This window comes from Mastigoproctus giganteus, chromosome 1 (genome assembly GCF_048544385.1).
Source record: "Mastigoproctus giganteus isolate SK-2022 chromosome 1, ASM4854438v1, whole genome shotgun sequence".
In the NCBI taxonomy this organism is placed as follows: domain Eukaryota; kingdom Metazoa; phylum Arthropoda; class Arachnida; order Uropygi; family Thelyphonidae; genus Mastigoproctus; species Mastigoproctus giganteus.
In genome coordinates this window covers 36,070,976-36,083,342 of record NC_143575.1, presented here as the reverse complement: position 1 = coordinate 36,083,342, position 12,367 = coordinate 36,070,976, and the positions used below count along the sequence as shown (strand labels likewise).

The following is a 12,367-nucleotide window of genomic DNA, read 5'->3' as shown; positions in this document are numbered from 1 at the left end:
AATGTCTCATTGATATTGAATATATCATTAAGGTGGTAATCTTTTTGAATTTCAGATAAATTTTTACACCATTCATTACAGTCTTCATCACTTAACATTTTATCTTTCTCCACAAATGTCTCTGAAAATGATATGTCTTTTTTGTAAATTTACTAATCATTCCCTGTTTACCTTAAATCTTTCATGATTAATCTTGCTGCCTTAACTCTGCCAAGTAGTGATTGGAGGGAGTCTGAGTGTGTATATGGAGTGGGACATTAAGGCCACGTTATGTCAAGGAGCTGGGTATATTCTTGCTACTGTACACCATATCAAAAAATATTAATTTTTACTATTTGTTGCTCCTCTGCTGCATTTACTTTTATCTACTGATTAAGATCTTTAGCAAGTTATTCAGCCTTTTCATGAATAAGTGTTCCACTTAAATGAATGTGGATTTTTTTTTTTTTTTTTTTTTAATCTGAGAAAACCATTTAATATACGTTGGTCTATATCTGAAAAATTTGCACTTGTACTTGTCTCCTGTTTCCAAATTGCATCCTATTTCCTAGAAAAGTTAAGAGTGTATTAGGAGCAATTCTAAATACAATAGAAATAAAGACTTATTTTCATCCTTTTTTACAGAATGACTTCAATTTTATCTGTAGTTGACAGAGTTTTTAGACTGTTTGATGCAGTCTTTTACCTTGCTGAAACTTTTCCTAAAGTATATGTACATCTAATGAAATTGAAATAGACCAAACAGAAAATGAAGTGGCAACACATTGAGTGCTGATATATATATTTTTATCTATTTAAACATGAACAGTAGATACATTTTTCAACAAAATCTATTTACATTTTATGTACAAATAAAAAAAAATAAAAATAAAAAAAATATATATATATGTATATATAAAGAAAAAACTTTGAATAGAAAAAGAAAACATTTCTTCATTTGAATTTCGGAAATTAAGAACACAGTTTCTTGGCATTGGATCAGTCTCATTGACAGTATATCATTGACAATACACCATGAACTACTCTTGCAGCCAGTCTGCACAACCACCCCTAGGTTCCTTTCATTCTCTACCACTGTCAGTGTAGTACCACAGAGTTGATACGTTGCTCTGGGGTTGCAGTTTCCCATATGTAGTACTTTACATTTGTCAATGTTAAACTTCATTTGCCACCTCTCAGCCCATCTGCTCAACCTTTCCAGATCCTGTTGCAGCAGCATAGTGTCAGTAGTGTCCTTGACAACCCTGCCAGCCTTTATATCATCTGCAAACTTGGACATTAAGCTTGATATACCATCATTAATATCATTTATAAATACAGAAAACAATAATGGACCCAACACTGAACCCTGAGGGACTCCACTAATAACATTAGTCCATGATGAGCAGTGTCCATTGATTACCACTCTCTGTCTTCTCCCCCTGATGTGCAACAGTATCAAAAGCCTCTCTAAGATCCAAGTATATAATATCAAAGTTATTCCCTGCATCCAGTTCTTTTGTGACTGCATCATAGTATCCAATCAAATTGGTCAGGCAAGACTTTCCCTTAACAAAACCATGCCGTGTCTGAGCTATAATTGGTCTTGTCTAGATGATCCTGCAGTGCTTCTTTAACCAGTGCCTCTATTAATTTACCTGGAACAGAGGTTAAACTCACAGGTCTATAATTACTTGTGTCAGCCTTTGATCCTCCTTTGTGAATTGGGGTCACATTTGCACATCTCCAGTCTGTGGGTACCTCCCCTGAGTCCAAGGAAGCTCTCATAATTATGGCTCAGAATTTGCTTACTTCCTTTGCTGCCTCCTTTAATATAACTGGATAGATCCCATCCACCCCAGGTGCCTTTCTTGTGTTTATCTTCAACAATTTCTCCTCCACTTTACTCTCAATTATTACAAGATCATCTAGTTCACTGCCAGTGTTTACTTCATCTATGGCATTCCCCTTCCTGAATAGCTATTCATGTGTGAATGTAGATGCAAAATATTGATTTAGTTTTTTAGCTACCTGAGCAGGATCATCAATAGTTGACCCATCAATATCAAGTGGACCAATCTGATTCATCCCCTTCCTTCTAGAATTTACATAAGTAAAGAACTCTTTGCTGTTTTTCTTTGCATCCCTTGCCAAGGATTTCTCGTAATCTGCCTTCGCCTGCCTAACCTCCATTGTAACTTGGTTACAGATCAACTTGTATCTATCATAGGCATCTGTGTCACGTGTTAATTTATATGTATCCCATGCATTTTTCTTCTCTGCCATACGTATGTCTCATTAGTTCATCTGACATCCATTTAGGCCTAAACCTTGAACAATATTTCTCAGTTGGTATGTAAAGCCTAGTAGCTTCCAAGATAAGTTCTTTGAATGCTTCCCATTTTGAATTTGCTGTTAGTAACTTCATTAGTTGGTCCTACTGTATAGAATTTAAATACTGTCTCAGTCCATCGTAGTCGCCTTTATGAAAGCAATAACCCTTCCCTTTACCCCTAATGGTAGTTACCTCTTTGAGTAAATCCCACTTCAGCACACTGTGATCACTGCCACCTAGTGGTTCATTTATCTGCAGATTCTTAATGTATGAAGACTCACTACTGATAATCAAATCAAGAGTATTACTCCCTTTAGTTGCCTCCCGAACATGCTGATGTAGAAAACAATCATCCAATAAATCCACAAAAGCCTTGCTAGTGTGTCAGTGACCAGCCCCCAAATTCCAGTCAATATCTGGAAAATTAAAATTCCCCATTATAAGACTCTCTGATTTACTGGCCTACTCTGTTTTCCTGTACAGTTTCTTATTATACTCATCAGAGTCATTAGGCCTATAGCACACTCCTACTCTCAATTTTGATTTCCCAATGCTTATGTCACACCAAACTGACTCGACACTACACTGTCCAGCGATGTCGACTGGCTTCACTTCCTTGGATTTTATGTGTTTCTTAACTAATAGCATAACCCCTCCTCCCTTCCTATTCTGTCTATCCTTTCTGTTGATATTGTACTCCCCAAATTACAGTTCTGCATTCCTTATATCTGTGTGACACCACGTCTCTGAAATCCCAACAAACAACAAGTGCCTTTGATGTTTTGAGCAATACCTCAAATTCATCAAATTTATTTACTAAACTCCTAGCATTAGTGTACTCGCAGGTATACATGCATTTGTTTCTATTCTTAGCTACCCTATTACAACCCATTTGTTTACTTGTACTGCAATGACTCCCAGCAGGCTCTGAAACATCCTGCATCTTGTTTTTCAGGCTTCTGCTCATTCCAATAGAAGCAGTGCAAGAATCTCTTTCACCTCTGCCAGTGGCTATTGTTAATCTATTAGTCTTTGTCTCCCCCTAAACTAGCAGTTTTCCGACCAACCTAACACTGCCTCGATAGCATCAGCAAATATTCTTGCACCCTTTCTATTTAAGTGGATCCCATCCCTGTAGAAGTAGTCTCTCCTGTTAACAAGTGCAGTCCAGGCTGAAAAAAATTCTACCCCTTGAGCCTTGCACAGTCTTTCCAGGGCCGAATTGATCGACAAGGCTCTCATCATATACTCCCTCATATCGTGTCTGGGCAGAATTGCAGACACTTTCAAATTCAACCCTAATTCACGGCTTTTTTTTTTCAACAGTGACCTGTACTTGTTAAGTAATTCTGCCAGTCTCCTACTCTTGATATCATTAGGGCAATGATATCAATCCCTTTAGCTGTAGTGATGTCTGGAAGAGCTTGTGCGATTGCTGATTTTAGATGTCTGTGTTGCTGCTTTGCATTTGTCGTTTCAATGGGCAAGTCTTCTGATCCTTTCCTTTCAAGGCTTGGTGTCAGGAGGTTGCCAATGGTTCTTGTTCCTGCCCAGTTCTACATATGAAAGAAGAGAATATCATCACTTGCAGGGTCTATTATTCTTTTATTGTAGAAGAGAGATTCTGAAACTATTGCGGAAAGGGATGTTCCCTCAAGTGTATGGTGAAAGTTTAGCTTTTTCCAGCGGTGCAGTGTGTCTTTATAGAAGGTCAGTAGTTTGAGTGGTGCTAGTGCCATATCCATTCTTAATATTGTTGAAAGAGATAGTCCTCTAGTGGCTCTTGCTAATAGTTTATCCGTAGTGTCGTTTGCAGTGTCTTAAGAAGAAAGGTGACCCTTAAATTCTATACAGTGGGACCAACTGATGATGTTAGCAACAGCAAATTCAAAATGGGAAGCATTCAAAGAATTTATCTTGGAAGCTACTAGGCTTTACATACCAACTAAGAAATATTGTTCAAGGTTTAGGCCTAAATGGATGTCAGATGAACTAATGAGACATATGGCAGAGAAGAAAAATGCATGGGACATGGAAGCCTATGATAGATATAAGCTGGTCTGTAACCAAGTCACAAAGGAGATTAGGCAGGCAAAGACAGATTATGAGAAATCCTTGGCAAAGGATGGAAAGAAAAACAGAAAAGAGTTCTTTACCTATGTAAACTCTAGAATGAAAGGGATGAATCAGATTGGTCCACTGGATATTGTTGGTTCAACTGTTGATGATCCTGCTCAGGTGGCTAACAAACTAAACGAGTATTTTGCATCTACATTTACACATGAGGAGTTATTCAGGAAGGGGAATGCCAGAGGTGAAGTAAACTCTGGCAGTGAGTTAGATGATTTTGTAATAACTGAGAGGAAAGTGGAAGAAAAATTGTTGAGGATAAACATAAAAAAGGCACCCTGGGTGGATGGGATCTATCCAGTTATATTAAAGGAGGCAGCAAAGGAAGTAAGCAAATCCTTAGCTATAATTTTGAGAGCTTCTTTGGACTCGGGGGAGGTACCCGTAGACTAGAGATGTGCAAATGTGACTCCAATTCAGAAAGGAGGATCAAAGGCTGACACAAGTAATTATAGACCTGTGAGTTTAACTTTTGTTTCAGGAAAATTAATGGAGGCACTGGTTAAAGAAGCATTGCAGGATCATCTAGACAAGACTTCATTTATAGCCCAGACACAGCACGGGGACACAGCATTGATTGGATACTATGATGCAATTACAAGAGAACTGGATGCAGGAAATAACTTTGATATTATATATTTGGATCTTAGAAAGGCTTTTGATACTGTTGCACATGGAAGACAGCTGCACAAATTGGAGCAGTGTGGCATTGGAGGGAAATTGCTGATATGGATTAACGGATGGTGGAGTGGGAGAAGACAAAGAGTCGTAATCAGTGGACACTGCTCATCATGGACTAATGTTATTAGTGGAGTTCAGTGTTGGGTCCATTGTTGTTTTCTGTATTTATAAATGATATCGATGATGGTATATCAAGCTTAATGTCCAAGTTTGCAGATGATACAAAGGTTGGCAGGGTTGTTAAGGACACTATTGACAGTATGCTGCTGCAACAGGATCTGGAAAGTTTGAGCAGATGGGCTGAGGGGTGGAAAACAAAGTTTAACATTGACAAATGTAAAGTACTACATATGGGAAACAGTAACCCCAGAGTAACGTATCAACTCTGTGGTACTACACTGACAGTGGTAGAGAATGAAAAGGACCTGGGGGTAATTGTGCAGGCAGATATGAAGTTTTCTGAGCAGTGCAGACGGTCTGCAAGAGTAACTCATGGTGTCTTGTCAGTGATATACAGGAATTTTTCTAGCAGGGATAAGGAAGTGATTATTCCCTTGTATAAGGCAATGGTCAGGCCACACCTTGAGTACTATATACAGGTCTGGAGGCCTCATTTCAAGAAGGATGTAGAGCTGCTGGAATGAGTATAGAGAAGGACAACAAGATTAGTGAATGGAACAAAGGGTTGCTCTTACGAAGAAAGGCTCAAATTATGCAAATTACAGTGTCTGGAGACTAGGCTCTGGCGAAGTGACCTGATAGAGGTATATAAAGCCTTGAATGGTTTGAGCATGCTCAGTGCTGATGGGATTCTTCCTCTCGCTCAGAATAATCTCCTGAGAGGGCAAAAATTCAAATTGAGGAACGACAGATGTAGGCTAGATGTGCAGAAATTTGCCTTTAGCCAGCGTGTAGTTTGTTGGTAAAACAGACTTCCATCTCTTGTTGTGGAAGTTGATCTAAATAAATTTAAGGCTCAGCTGGACAGGTATTTCAAACGAACGGAGAGGTGAAATTGGAGTGGTTTTTTTTTTTTTTTTTTTTTGGCCGATGCTGCATAAGCTTGCTTTCTTGCATAATATGCCTCTACTAATACCAGTGATCCGGATTGCTGTGATTTTGTCATCAAGAGTGACCAACCCTTGACCCCCTTGAGTGAGGGGCTGACTGAGTTTTGGAACAGGACATTCAGTTGGTTTTGTTCCAAGAAAGCTTTGGACAGATGCCTGGATTTGGTGGAGGAAGTCAACGGGTGGAGTGAGAATTTTGAAGGTATGCCAGAGAACGCTTGCCCCCCATCTGATTGACCACAAGCACTCTCCCTATCAGTTATCATAAATTCCTCATGTTGGAATAGCAGTTTGATTTGAGGAAACACAAAATTTCCTTTTTATCTTGGCCTCACTGATTTGAGGAAATTTTTACCTCAAACACGAAAATCCTTCTCCTTTTTTGTCCATCACTTTCACAAATATTTTTATCAAAACTAGCTTGATGTGCAGTGGAGGTAAATAGATTTTTGACTTATCCACTAAAGGAGAAAGTGGTACATTTTCCTTGCCTGGTGTAGTTACTAAACAGTCTGGCCATTTTATTTTACCCTGTACTGGTAGTCCTTTGCTCAGCTGTGCGACATGCATAAAAAGCAGCAGTATTTAGTGTATCCACCTTGCAGCCCATTTAACAAAGCTACTACTTTTAGGTTGGCACAGATATTCAAGTATACATTTGTATTCTTGATATCATATTTTTTGCAAAAGAACCTGTAGGTTCTTGTATATTTCCTTCATGTGAACTACATGGGCCAGTGGTATAGATGATACTTATTTCCATTATGGAGTAAAACTGCTTTCAAACTGACCTTGAATGAATCAGTGAAAGGCCTCCACTGTTCAGGGATGTGTTCCAGATGTAACTCTTTATTAATTCCTGGACATTGTTACAATAAACCAAAGCACTATCCATGGAGTAATAGGTCATTAATTTAGATTGCCTCTTCCGATAAAAAGATATCTTGACACTCTCTTTTCAAGAAGATTTCACTGCTATTGCTGTGATCGTAGTATTTGAGCTTTGGTTTTGGAGAGGTCCAAATCTCTGACCAAATTGATCAATTCTGCCTGAATGATTAGATGTAGCTTTGCAGTTTCAAGAGTCAAAAAGTTGTTCTTGGTTCTGCATCTTCTGGAGACTCCTTTTCCAATCCTGAATCAGAGTCAAGTCTATAAGTTTGTGGTGGCACTGGCATTGTACCACCTTGAGGAACCAGTCTTAGAGCAGATGGTATGTTGAGATACTCTACTTTATGTTTGGATTTCTCAGAAAAACCAGAAATATTGGTCGTGCAAAAGTAACAATCGTTTATGTGGTCTTGAGATTCCCGCCATATCACCAGAGCAGCAAAAGGCATCGATTTATTAATACCTCTAAGCCAGCCTGTTAATGTCGTTACACATGAGTTACAGGAAATCTGTGGAGCCTATACTTTATCATAAGGGTGGAAACACACTATTATCATTTCATGAGACTTCACTTGTATACATGTCTAACGTCAAATGTGGGGGAGCTATATTTACCAATTAGTTTATTGCTCGGAGAGCACTGTTGTCATTGGCTCTATTCACAAGATAACACGTTGGGCTTCAAGGCCGAATGATATTGTGAGGAGCTCAGATTTTTCTGTTTGAACAGAAATTTCGTTAGCCATGACTGCATGACAAGAGAAAAATGGAGGAAATGCTAATATAAAATTAAATTTGAAGTAAATAATCTGTTTTGAGTGCACAAGTAAGAATATCTGAAAACAAATAACAAAAACATCAAGGACGTTGCTCCTGTGCCTATTCCGAAGCTCCCTCCATTTCGACCAGCTACTCGGCATACTCACTGCAAATGTCCAGTCACAGGGATGCTCAAAAATGGCCAAAGGAGGAAAATAGACCAACAGAATTATAATTAACAGATTGAGAGGACGAATAAGTCGATCATTTCAATTTGCATAACTCATAACAATTTCTTACAAGTTCAATTTTTAGGGTTGAGAAGTAGTTTTTTGTTGTGATTAAAAATTATAACCAATTACAAAATTTCATTAAAAATTTTTGTTTCATATTTTGACAGAATAAGTCCTTATTCAATATTAAACTTGCAGTATTTCAACTTTCCTTCAACATACAACTAATTTTTCCTTTGCGCTGATTGAATTTCGAAATTGCGTATTTTGCCCTTGAACATCATCCTTAATTGGATTATATAGGAAAATAAATTCTTCTTTATTCATCCATAAGTACATCTTGAAACGATTTTCATCTTCTAAGTCCTGCAATAAATGATGGAATTTTCCCTTTTCTGTTCTCTTCCAGTTTATGTCGTGCATCCATTGCGTACTCTTTTGTTTTCTCGGCTATAAGAAAAGTGCATGCATTTTCTAAATCTTCAAAATCTAAAGAGGACGATGAACTGTGGCATTTCATTTTGTTTCAGCTTTCCTCAAAGAGAATGACACATATGTTACAGGTTGCCTGACGTACCCCCCCCCCTTTTTTTTTAATGAAAACCCCAAACACGAGAGGTATTAGAACCTATAGTACTTGGTACCGTGCTTGGGTTGGAGGTTGAGAAGACAAAAGAAGATATTTGTTGACATTAGACTTGAACTTCTGTAGACTGTAATTTTCAGGAAATACGTACAAAGTAAAGTTGTTCCAGAAAACAGCAGCTGAATGAATAAATGAGGAAGATGAAAAGTTGGTTCTGTGAGTTTGAAGTTGGACAGTAAATGGATCTTGGCTGGTGGCGGCACGTGTTCGGACTGTTTTGAAAGAGAGAGTGGGAATAATAGAAGCCAATTCAGAAGAACAGTGCTCATGGAAGTATCTGTAGAAAAGGCATGCAGCAGAAACAGTACGTCTATGAGATAGCGAGTGGAGAGACTCTGTTAGAGAGGAGGTCGTTAATTAACCTAACTGCCCTCTTCGGAATGGAATCTGGAAGCCTGAGAGAGGTTTTGGGGGCACCACCCCAGATGTGGGAACAATATTCCATGGCAGGGCAGATTTGCGATTTACACAGAGTGAGCAGCTGTTTGGAAGAAAAGTAACGCCGAGAGCGAAAGAGAAAACCAAGCTTTTTAGATGCAGAGGAAGCAATATTTATAATGTGTTTGTGCCAAGAGAGATTAGAAGTCAGGGTAACCCCCAAAAGAGATATATCATTTTGCTTAGAAATCGGAGTGTCACTAAAGATAAGCATATAATCAGAAGAATCCTTTTTGCGAGATATAAGACAAGACTGAGTTTTAGAAGGGTTGAAATCAACTAAGTTGTCTTTGCCCCACTGGGGAATTACCTGAAGATCAGCATTTAAGGAATTGGTAGCAGATTTTCGAGAAGTTGAAGCTGATTGAACAGGGCAAGGTTTCTCAAAATAGAAAGTTGAATGCAATGTGCTATCATCGGCAAAACTATGGATAGGATTTCTAGTCAATGGAAGAAGGTCATTAATATACAAGAGGAAAAGAGTGGGGGAAAGAGAACTGAACCTTGGGGGACACCAGCATTAGTGAAGAAGTTAGAAGACAGAGAGCCATCTACCATCACCCTCAGTGAGTGATCAGAGAGATAACTGGATAACCAATTACAAAAAAACAGTTGGAAAACCTTAAGATGGAAGCTTGTTTAGAAGACCTTTATGCCAAACACGATTGAAAGCCATTGAGATGTCAAGAGCAACTGCTTGGATTTTACCGAACTTTTCCATTGAATTTGTCCATAAATCCGTAACAAGCCAGAATATCACCAGTGGATCAACACCGATGGAATTCATACTGGCGATCGTTGATCAGACGGAACGTTTATAGTAGTTTAAGAGTTGGCAGTTAATTGATTTCTTCATTACTTTAGAAAGAGTAGAAGTAATTGCAGTGGGACGATAATTGGATGGGAGCGACTAGTCACCCTTTTTAGGAACTGGTTGGATATGAGAATTTCCAAGCAGAAGGAAAAACACCTTTGGAATAAAAAAGTGAAAAAAGGCAGCAAAGAACAAGAGTAAGTTCAGGAGCACAGGTTTTGAGAACAAGTGGAGAAATACCATCAGGACCTGGAGCTTTCTTAGCATCAAGATTCATCAAAATCCTTTTGACATCCTTTTGATGGAAGACCACAGGAGGCATTGAATGGAGTGTGTTGGGAATGGTGGGAGGTGTTTTACCAAGATGATTAATACATGAGTTGGAAGAAAAATGGGATGCTAGCAGGTCAGCTTTATCCTTAGCTGAAGTGACAACAGAACCATTTGGTTTTGATAGAGGTCAAAATCTAGTTTGGACTGATTAATAACTGCTTTACAATTGTTGCGAGCTTTGGTGTAAGCAGAAAATGAAACTGAAGAATTGGAAACAAGCCAATTACGATATGCAACATTCTTCTCTTGAACAGCCTTAGCATATTTATTGGAAAACGTATGTTTAGATGAAGGACGAAATTTTAAAGTGGAGTGTGGGATAAAGGATTCCATTCCTGCAAGAATAATTTCACTGACACGATCTGAGCAAACATTTACATCAGATGTTTTGAAACAGTAGCCCGACCAAGGAAAATAAGAAGAGAAATCTCTAAGGTCATCTCATTTTGCATTCTTGTAATGCCAAACAATATGAGGTTGAGAATAACCATGAGATATAGGCTCCATTGGAGAAGAGACAATCACCAAGTTGTGATTTGAGGTGCCTAAAGGACCACTCACTTCTTCCGTGTACTTAGAAGGGTTGTTTGTAAGAAAAAGATCAAGTGTGTAGGCTGTATGGTTAGGATTGTCTGGTATTTTTTGTAGGTAAATGAACAATCTGTGCAAGGTCATTAGTAATTGCAAAAGCTTCAGCATCTTGACAAACTGGGTCGGTGTGACTAGAAAACGAAAGCCAGCTCGAGTTGTGAACATTAAAATCACCAAGTAAAATTACCTCACTGTTAGGAAAATTGGACTGGAGAAAGTCAAGTTGCATAGAGAGGAAGTTAAAGAGCTCCAAGTGATTAGTGTAATTGGGAGAACGTTAGCAACAACAGATGAATTTGAGAGAATGAGGTAGAGAGATTTTAATCCAGAGAAGATTGAAAAGAGGAGATTTCAAATTACCAAATCTGACAGGGAATATTGGAACGGACATAAGCACAAGTACCACTTTTGAAGCGAAAGGAGTTCGGAGGACGGTAGCAACAACAGATGAATATGACAGAATGAGGTAGAGAGATTTTAATCCAGAGAAGATCGAAAAGAGGAGATTCCAAATTACCAAGTCTCTGACAGGGAATATCTGAATGGACATAAGCACCACCTTTGAGGCGAAAGGAATCATGCAGCGAATAATTTTGGCAGCTGAGATGAGCAGTAGTTGAATCAACTGATAACTGAAATTGTCAGAAAAAGTACATTGGGTTTGGCCAGCAGCAAGTGGAAATGGACATCGTTGAGATTTGAATTGAAACCATGTATATTTGTGAAATGAACTAGGAAGTGTTTGGCATGTTTAGATCTTTTTGCAGATAAGCTTACTCTATTAGTTTGACAATTCATGGTGTATTCATTAGTAGGAAAAAGTGGGGGGGGATGCTGTATATAGTAATGAATTTTTGGATATAGCGTACACATGGTAAGAATATACCCAGATCCTTGACATAACGTGCACTCAACAATACCCCCCCTCCCCACATAAACACCAATCATACTCCCTCCAGTCACTATTTGGCAGAATAGAGGTACCAAGATTATACATGATCTGGAAGCCTCCTAAAGAGTTACCAGTAGGTTAGGTTCGGTGTACTAACTAGCAGCCCGCATGCAAACACTGTTTTAGAGCTGTACCCTCAAAATACCCTCAATTCTGGTTAATTGGGACACATTGGGACTAGTGCATTTTGGGCCAATCAAGCGGCTGCCCCAATTATCTGAAGTTTCACGTAAGTAGTTAAAAATACAATGGACCCCCACTTTACAATTGGTTCACTCTACAATCAAATCACGTTACGATGGAGTCACCTTAGTAAAGTACCGTTCACTATACGATGTGTAGTAAGCGCCAGTCATTGTGATCACGTTTGTGAATTGAATTTTAATTCTATTAAACAGATTCTAATTAGCGAAAATAGGAGGAATATTATCCACAGGCTATAAAAGTAAAGATATATTATGCACAAATTTACCCTTTATTACCTTACCAATTAAAAAAAAAATTGATACGTGAAA

General features: G+C 38.5%; 1 protein-coding gene across 1 annotated transcript in view; it reads left to right on the top strand.

Moving 5' to 3' along the window:
- Ptpmeg (protein tyrosine phosphatase Meg) overlaps positions 1–12,367 on the top strand; it is a 526,004-nt gene that overhangs the window by 147,122 nt on the left and 366,515 nt on the right. The window lies entirely within an intron of this gene.